We start from the raw sequence: 10,251 nt of genomic DNA, 5'->3' as shown, positions 1-10,251 counted from the left end.
AGCAGGTGCAGCTTGTCAGCTCACAGGTGCAGCTTGTCAGCTCCGAGGCAGTTCATGGCTGAACACAGTCACGTTCTGGCAACTCCTGCGATGTCGCTGGAACCAACCATATTGGCCTCTGCCTTTCCATTGGAACATTTCAGCGACGTGGAGAGGGGGGATTTGCTGCCTATCCTCCATACCTACTTTACCCAGGCTTCGCGCACTGGAGAGGACACTCTGTTCCAGAACCACCATTCAGAGCGTGACACCATAGTCTTCCGAGACTGAGCTTGTTGGCAACCTTCAGTCTCGAAAGACTATGGTATCGCACTCTGAATGGTGGTTCTGGAACAGTATCTAGTGTGGCTGAAAAGGCCGATTCAGGAGTGACAATCCCTTCCACACTGGGAGCAAATGCAGTCTGTCCCTCAGACTGTTGGCCAAGTGTCTCTTCAAACTGGGAAAGGCCATGCTGCACAGCCTGCCTCCAAGCGGGCCGCTCAGAGGCCAGGGTTTCCTACTTGAGGTCCACTCCTAAGGCCTTCAGATCCCTCTTGCAGATGTCCTTGTATCGCAGCTGTGGTCTACCTGTTCCAAGACTGAAGGATGCCAACAACTCAGCATCTATGACTTCCCAAGTTAAACTGGGTTTTTCACAGCCTAAAGGCAAGCGATCCAGAAACTTATTTGATATCTTTATTTATTAAAATATTTTTATTCCATACCATTCTATTGCAAGGACCCTTTGAGGCAGTGACAAGTGCGCACATTCAGAAAGGGGGATAAATTGCAGGCAGACTAATAGAGTAAACCAAACCTTTCCATTCATTTCTTAGGGCTGATACTGCCTTAATCTTTTGATCAGCACCCCTTGTTCACTCTCCTGAAGAAATTACTGTTCCCAGGGGCTGATCCTCCTTTCCTAATCTACATTCCGTTAGCATTCATTTGAGACTGGTTGGGTTGCATCCCCTTCCTTTTACACAACTCCTCCTATTCTTGATGGAGGAGCTAGCTTGTGAGGGAACCAACTCCACAAGCAAGAGCCCCCCCCCCCCAAAAAAGCATTGGGATAAACAAGCAGGTTAATTTCGTGTGTGAGGGGAGAAGCAGGGTAAGTTTGCCACAGCACCAACATCCCCCCCCCATCAAAACCAAGCTAAAGTACAGCAATTAAGCACAAAGGAAGACTTAGCATCTATTTTTATTCACATTTTTATACCACCCTTCCTCCAAGTAGCTCATGGTTCCTTCCCCGTATTGTCTTCGCAATAGTGACTGAGAGAGTGACTGGCTCAAGGCCACCCAGGAAGCTTCATGGCTGAGCAGAGATTTGAACCTGGATCTTCCAGGTCTAAGTCCAACTCCCACACTGTTTCACCATCCTGGCTCTTGTATGCACAAGCAATAAACACCCCGAAAGGAAAACAAAACAAACAAAATCTGGTGTGAAGGTGGAAGACCAGCTGGGGAGAGGGTGCTTCCTAATGGTTTACATGAAGTGCCTTATAGATAACTCCTGCAATGAACTCCTGGCTCTCAAGGAAAAAGTTGATTCCCTCCTTGGAGCCAAAGTAGCTGACCTGGAGAAGCTGAGAAAGGTGGAATTCAAGAACTAGCCCCCCAAACTACTTCATTCATTCCAGGGTACCTAGAAAGCTGAACTGGAGAGCAATATGTGCAGTTATGAACCTCCAGGCCAGACAAAAGGCTGAAACTGTCCTTTTATTTGTGATCCATGGCATGCCGATTACAAGAGAAAATCAGAAAATGTGACATTTTAATTTGGGGCTATGAAGATTACATCATACCACAGGTTTCCATTCCAACTAATGATTTTTCTTTGGCAAACTGGGTAAGTGTGCTTGCAAAGTTTTTTTCCATATTTCAAAAACTTGGCCCCCAGACCCACTGGTGGGTCCTGACCCACAGTTTGGGAAACAGTGGTAAGGTGGAGGGATGGCAAGAAGCTTTTCTCTCTCTTTCACAATACAGTACAAGAACCTGGAGTCATTCATTGAAGCTGATTGGCTAGAGATTCAGAGCGGTATAAAGGCGGTACTAATCCACTCAATTTATAATTAGTTTATGGAGTTTATTGCCACAAAATGTGATGACAGCCACCACTTGGATGGTTTTAAAAGGGTATCAGGCAAGTTCATGAGGAGCAAAGGCCTATCAATAGCTACTAGTCCAGCGTTAGTGGCAGTCTGCCTCTCTCAAGAGCCATTGCAGGGGAGTAATGGTGAGAAAGAAACCTGCCTTCCTCTCCTGCTTGGAGGTTTCTCAGAGGCAGCTGATGGGCCACTGGCTCAGGAAAGCCACCACAAACGTTTGGCTCCTTGAATGATGCACTCAGTTTAAAACATATCTCAAAAAGCATTTTCACTTTATTATTTGTCAAAAGGTTCTGAGCCCCTCGGCCCCACATCGAGACGGCATCTTACAACATTCAAAGCATCAACAAGAAATGCATACAGTTAGTAATACAAAATATTAAATAGTTTTAAATATTTTAAGATACATAACAAGCTTCTTCCTGAGAAAACAAATGAACATTTGTAAAATGCTAAATTACCTTTAAGAAAATAAATATGTACATCTTGAAATATTAATTATATAAATAGATTTTAAAGAAAATCTGATCAAAAGAAAACACACTAATACATTTTTGCTTGTAACAAACTATCAATTCCTAATGTTTCCACAAGCAAAGCTAAAAGCTGTAATTTGAATTTCTTGTGTTTATAAGTCAAATAAAGGAGCCATTTTGGGCAGAAGAGAATTCCCTGACCAGAATGTATCCCTTCTAGTGATGTTCACAGCTCTTAGCTTCACCTGTGGAAATGGTCTCTCCTAACACAGATGTACTCAGCTTGCCGAATTATTCTGTAACAACCTATAATAACATGTTCAAGTGAAATAAATGTGTATGATTCAACAAAATCAGACAGAAGGAAATTGACCCATGCAAGTCTTAAAGTGGTCAAAAATCTGATAATAAAATACTTTCCTAGCAAAGTCATTACAAGATTTTGAATATAAATTGTAAGAAATAGTCTGATTATTAGACTCTGTGTGATTCTGTAGACATACAGACTGTTGACCAATGACAGCCAGTAGTTCGGTTTCCACAGGCTTCAACCATCTATCTGTGTGGTTGCTGGCAATGTTTATGAACACAGTATTGAAATCTGCTACAAAGCTGAGGACTGTAAATGTATTTTTTGAACAGTTTGGTAGTTCTCGACGGTCACAAGATTTGCTGTGTTTATTCACGTCCGTATCAGTGAGTTTTGTCATGGTTTTCTACAGAGGTTGAAAAAAGACATTATTGTTAGTCTTTCATGCTTCATGATATCGGTGGCCAGCACTGAGCGCAGCCCCCTGTCCATGAAAACAAGGCTCACTGCACTGGAAAGTCACTTTCTTCCTTAATGGCTGTAGCATAGCAGCAAACTGAGCACTAACTGCTCTTTTGAAACCACGGCTGCTTTCTCCCACTGGGGAAGAAGGCGCTCTGTAAAGGAGTGCTCTGAGCTAGTAAGGAATCCTGCCACAACCATCTCAGGCACTTGGGTGTGGAGTGCTCCTTTTCCTGCAGGAGAAGACTGCAGGAGTAGCAAGGGAAGCAATGAAAGCCGACAGCCAAGTGCAGGAGGATGTGGCAGCATGGAAGGGCCAGCGGCTGGGGCATAGCCTACACCAGCATTGGATGTTCTGCTGCGCTACAGCCATGTGTGCATTACAAAAGGGTTCTTTCATAAACACTGTGAAAGTTTACATCCCATTGCAATCTCTACCACAGGGTTGTTCAAACGTCTGAGAGCTGATGCACATTTCAAATATCTCAGGCAAACTTTCCAATTTTATATCGCGGGAGCAAAGTGAAGCAGTTCCTGAGGTGTAAAATTAATGAGCGTGTGTGCTCGAAACACTGGGAAGCCCCATAATTCTTCAAAGCTTTCATCAACACATTTGCTTTACTTGCACATTTCTAAACTTGCACTGGGCATTCTAGCATGATACGGTCCTCCCAATAGGCTGTGAGTGGGGACAAAGAAATGTTTAGAAGTTCTGAGTATGCCTCTGAGTAATTGAGTCTCTGCTCCAGGACGGAATGATCCAGTCATTCTGCCAGAGCAGAATGATTTACCAGAGCAGCAACTCACACAGAGATGCAGTGACCTCTTCTGTGCCAGCCTAATCTTCAAAAACTAGCTTTCTAAAGCTATTTCAGAGATTTAATTAGGAGTGCATTGCAGAAATCCGAGACTAATCACTTTACCGCCTTAAAAAATGAAGGAATGAATGAGGATCCTAAATATCGTTTGTGCGTTAAATGTTCACAGATCTTAATATTAAGAAGAAACAGTTCAGCATACTTACATAGGCTTTGAAAAGATCCTCTGCTCGATTTTTCAACTTTGAGAGACATATCTTGTCATGTTTGAAGGTATTGGAGTGTTTTGAAGGTATTGGATTGGCCAGTGCCACAGAGAGCCCCCCAAAGAGAAAGGCAAGTCCACAGATTTCTGTTCACAAAAGCAAGCGGGGAAAAAATATGATTCAACATTATGACAAACTTCTCCTCCCCGCCCCCGCGGTTTATCCTCCTCGGCAATGTGCAGCTGCAAGAGAATACCCTTGAAGTGAGTTTTGGTCATGCTCAATTCAACTGGGAGCCTGTGTGGCCCAACAAACTTGGCTGGTAAATCGGATGAACTGAACAGGCACCAAAAAGATGCCTTGGCATTCTCTGCGACCCACTGGCAGAGGCTCCTTGGCAAATCTGCAAAGGGTTCCCTACAGGTGGGAAGTCTGAGAAACCACTGCTCTAAATCCTCTTCTGAGAGAAATTCCAAAGTCCATATCAATTGTGAAACTTCTAAAAATTATTTTCACCAGTTTTTATTGTCAATAACAATTGCTTCAACTGAAATCAAGTCCCATACAAATACCAGCGTAAACTCTCTGCTTATACCACAGTCTGGCCTGTTGCTGGCAATTTTTGATGTAATTATCATTACACTACACATACTAGAACAGCACCCGCCGTTACGGAGTAATGGAGAGGAATTAAAAAGTCAAAATTTAGACTCAGATGCGTTCAATTGCCTGTAGTGAAACTGAGAGAAATCTAGCCCTTGAGTACGATTTTGCTAAAATCCCTTATTTATTATTTTTATTTTATATATATATATATATATATATATATATATATATATATATATATATATATATATATATATAATTTAATATTATTATTTATTATATATTCAAAACATGATATAATGTACTCACCTTTCATACCCAACATGGTGAATGGAGCTTCAAAATGAATTTTGGTCATCAACCTTGCTCAGATTCTGTGCCGTTTTGATGGACCGTGCAGCTGTATTTAAGTGCTTGAACTCGGCTGGTCATATCAAGATTTGGGTGGAAGGAAGTGAGCACCGTACCCAGCATGATTGCGCATGTGGAAATTGTAAGAGGGGGTGTCATTTTGATGTGAGGAGATTTCTCTTTGGGGATGGGTGTGTATCCATGGGAAGACAAAGTCATTTCCCCCACAATCCGTGCTATCAGTGATGTGCTTCCATCTTGAGCAAGGTGCATTTGGAAAATCAAACTGATTGGGATCATTTCCTTTTGCAATTGTGACAACAGAGGTGTGTGTGTGTGTGTGTGTGTGTTTATGCTACAAGGAGATGTTCATGCACTAAAGCCTGAGAAGTCCTGCTTGATCTGAAGTACCAGCTGGCACTGTCTGGTAGACTTGGGGTACATAGTTGGCAACCTTCAGTCAAAAGACTATAGTATCACGCTCTGAATGGTGGTTCTGGAACAGCGTCTAGTGTGGCTGAAAAGGCCAATTCGGGAGTGACAATCCCTTCCACACTGGGAGCAAGTGCAGTCTGTCCCTGGTCTGTCTCCCTGGCTATGGGCCTTCCTTCTTTGCCTCTCAGCCTCAGACTGTTGGCCAAGTGTCTCTTCAAACTGGGAAAGGCCATGCTGCACAGCCTGCCTCCAAGCGGGCCGCTCAGAGGCCAGGGTTTCCCACCTGTTTAGGTCCACTCCTAAGGCTTTTATTACCCCATTACTTGGGGTAATGGGACTTGAAACAAAACCTTTCTGCTGCTTATGGGCCTGGATATTATGTTTTTTATGTTTTATTGATTTAAAACATTTCTTTCCCACCTTTACTAAGGCAGCTGATAATATTTAAAAAAACTAAAATGAAATACAGAAACCGAAAAATTGAAATGGTGTTAAGCGCAGAAGAGCTGCTGTTAAAAGAGGCCACAGCTAAACAGAGATGGGATAATAATGGTTTTCAGTTCCTGAGTGTGTAAAGAGCTTCACATTTATTATCTTGTTGTCCTCACAAGCACCCTCTAAGATGAATATGTACTATTATCCCCATATTGTAGATGGGGAAGACTGAGGCTGTGAGGGAGTGACTTGCCAATGGCCACATAATGAGTTCATGGCAGAGGCAAGATGCAAACCAGGGAGGTTCTGATTTGCTGTCTGTTGTTGTTGTTGTTGTTGTTGTTAACAGTATTTATATACCACTTTTCAACAAAAAGTTCACAAAGCGGTTTACAGAGAAAAATCAAATAACTAATGGCTCCCTGTCCCAAAAGGGCTCACAATCTAAAAAGACGCAAAAGAACACCAGCAGGCAGCCACTAAAAAAGACACTGCTGGGGTTAGCCACAACACTACACCAACTTTCAGAATCTGCAATATATATTTGACACATTTATATTCTGCCTTTCCTTCCTCAAGGTAACATTTGGCCCCTTCCCTGAGCATGCAGTGAGTACAAAAGATTCCACCGTTGCTGTATTTGTTACATTTTTATACTGTCCTTCCTCTAGGACGTTCAAGGAGGCACACACAGTTAGTCTCTATGACATTTCCTGTATTATCTTAGCAATAACTGTGAGAGGTAGGTTAACCTCAGAAATGGTAATTAAGTTCAGCCATTGAACTTCATGACTAAGTGGGGATCTGGGGTCTCCTAGTCCTGTGGTCTTCAACCTTTTTCATGCCACAACCCCAATAAATAGATAAATAAACACAGTATGAGACTGAAGACCCACCACTGATCTTTCCCCCCTCCTGGGACCCAATCCACCTAATTTTGATAAGGCAGTACCATTATTGGACTGGATCCAAGCCTCTCTTGCTCAGGCTTAAAAAGGTTGCCGTGACCCCTCAAGAGAGGTTTCATGACCCACATGTTGTTCTAGTCAAACACTAGCCATTATACGACCCTGGTCTCTCCATTTTAAAGCTTCTCAGGCAGCAGAACATCTGCCTGGCATCTTGGAGAGATGCTGCAACTGTAGAAGACAATATGAAGCTAGATCTACTATTGGTCAGTTTCAGACTCAGGCACTTTCATGTGTTTATGAATAATTGTTCACTGAGACTGGAGAAAATCAAAGTTAAGGGACACCAATGAAGGTACTGAAGGACACCAATAGAGAAGGGATTAAATCTACCCTGGTTACTTCAGTTTCAGGGGGCACAGGTTTTGCACAAGAGTGAGCCCGCAGGTGGTGCAAATTCTATGTGATCCATCTCAATTCACAATATGGCTCCTGTAAAGTGTACTTTTTGCCAATGCGTGATAAACTCTTAAACACGCAAGCCTGCTATTTATTTATTTGATTCCATGAGAGCCAGTAGTGCTGGTAGACCGACAGCTTGGAGGAAGATGTGTTGGGTATTCAAGGAATTAGTCAGAAGTGCTTATGCTACTATTACAGTAAAGGGCACCAGACCATTCTTAAATCTTTGATTTTCTTATTCCCTTTTTCCAGTGAACAAAAGTGGCGGTGACGTGAGTACATGTGGACTGTTCCTTCCACAGATAAGCACAGATTGCAGCGCCTCCCACGATCTGAAATACTCTTCGTAGAAATTAATCCCATCTTCTGAAGGCTCACGCGTGATAGAAAGAAAAAATGACACCCACGCACAGAGATTAGATCTATGAAAGGCATGGAAAAAAGATCAAAAATGAAAACAAGTGAAATAGTTTTATTCCAAATCAGGACTTTCTAGAAAATGTTTCTTAGAGTCCTGTCAATGTCAGTGATTATGCTGTTTTGATTATAGATTCATTTGTGTGTGTGTCTCATTAGCCTTACTCAGGCCCCCATTTAAGAACCAGTTGCCCCCTCAGTTGAGGTGACCCCAGAAACCCTGGAGGGTAAACACCGATCTGCCAGCACCATTAATTTTAATTATTTAATAAGTGGATCGGGGATTCAGGATGGCTTCTGGCTAACAGCTCTTTTGTTGGAGTGCTCCTAAAACAACATCTGTGTGCCAGTTTTTGGTCCACTTTCTCAGCATACCTAATTTTCTTTTATTGACAAGGATCCCTCTTGTGGCTCTGCTATTTTTTACTTGAATTATTTAATAAGTGTAGATCCACCTCATCAAATAAGCTTTTAGGGAAAGCATGCAAATTGGGATAGGGCAACACTGAAACATCAAAATAAACAAAAGTAATAAATTACAATAAAACCTTTATTGTCCTAAACCTGAAATTTAATATACTTTTAAACTCCTTAATGGTTAGGACCAGGATACCTCATTGATTATCTCCCCTGTGTGAATCTTTCGTAAGCCTTCCCGTCAGATGCATCTGCCATACCTAGTGGTGTCAGTCACTACTGCTCCTCCTCCCACATCCTGATTTGTAAAGGAGTGGAAGAGGAAGTGTGAATGAGAGGAGAGGGGTGGGCTGTTGTGGGCATTCTAGCCCACAACTCTCCTCTCATCCACACTTCCTCTTCAGTCTTTTTCCCTTCTTCCTTTTCATATCTCCAAAGCTGGGCTGGAGGCAGGCAGGCTGTGGAGACAACTGCCTCCGTTGACCTCAGAGACAGTATGGCTCTGTCTGCCTGTCTTCTTGTGCCATCTCTTTGCCTTCTGTGGCATGCTTAATGGGGCACAGGAGAAGGCCTTTTCTGTTGTGGCACCCAGACTATAGGATTCTCTGCCCCCAGGAGATTCACTTGGCTCCTTTCTTGCTAATGTTCTATTAGCTCCTGAAAAAGTCTCTCTTCTCGCAAAACTTTAATTTGCCTGCTGTGTTGGTCATGTCGTGAGAATGGATGATGGCCAGATCCCAAAGGATCTCCTCTACGGAGAACTCGTGCAAGGAAAGCGCCCTACAGGTAGACCACAGCTGCGATACAAGGATGTCTGCAAGAGGGATCTGAAGACCTTAGGAGTGGAACTCAACAAGTGGGAAACCCTGGCCTCTGAGCGGCCCGCTCGGAGACAGGCTGTGCAGCATGGCCTTTCCCAGTTTGAAGAGACACTTGGCCAACAGTCTGAGGCTAAGAGGCAAAGAAGGAAGGCCCATAGCCAGGGAGACAGACCAGGGACAGACTGCACTTGCTCCCAGTGTGGAAGGGATAGTCACTCCCGAATCGGCCTTTTCAGCTACACTAGATGCTGTTCCAGAACCACCTTTCAGAGCACAATACCATAGTCTTTCGAGACTGAAGGTTGCCAACATGGGGTAGGGCTAACATTTTTGGTGTAGTTTCAGATGGTTTTTAGTGTTTAATCACTGTCTTTTTTAAAAAATGGAATTGTAGATTAATTGTTCTTTATATTATTTATTGCTGGTTCTCTACCAGGAGGTCTGGTCTAGAGGGTAGAGCCTTCATTTGCCTGAAGATAACATCCTCAGGTCGCCAGTTTGAGGCCACCGGCACCGTGAATGGTGAGACCTTGAAGCAGCTGACAAACCTAGCCGAATTATTCCACCTGCTCTTTGGTGTGAGCGAAGAAGTGTCTTGGCTGCCCTCCATGTGAGAGATGAAGGAGCTGCTTGTCAGCTTGCGTGGGAGGAAACTGGAGGCCAGAATGTGATACCAGATCAGAAAGATCCATCTGGAATGTTGTTCTTGAAAGATAGAACCTTTCAATTGTAAAAAATCCCTACGGGGATTTAGAACAGCCTGCCCATGTAAACCGCCTTGAATAAAGTCTGAGGAGAAATCTGACGACCAAGAAAAGCGGTATATAAATACCTTTATTATTATTATTATTATTATTATTATTATTATTATTATTATTATTATTATTATTATTACCTTGAGTGCTTCCATTTGTGAAGATGGAAAGTGGGGTGCAGGTCTCTAATAAATAAATGCATAAACTGGCAGTAAAATATTAAAAAACTACAGCTGTAGAGACAAACATCTCAGCAGGGTCAGCCGAAGACAT

The sequence above is a fragment of the Tiliqua scincoides genome, chromosome 14 (assembly GCF_035046505.1).
Source record: "Tiliqua scincoides isolate rTilSci1 chromosome 14, rTilSci1.hap2, whole genome shotgun sequence".
Lineage (NCBI taxonomy): Eukaryota > Metazoa > Chordata > Lepidosauria > Squamata > Scincidae > Tiliqua > Tiliqua scincoides.
The sequence above is the reverse complement of the archived record's forward strand: the minus strand, read 5'-3'. Positions refer to the sequence as shown.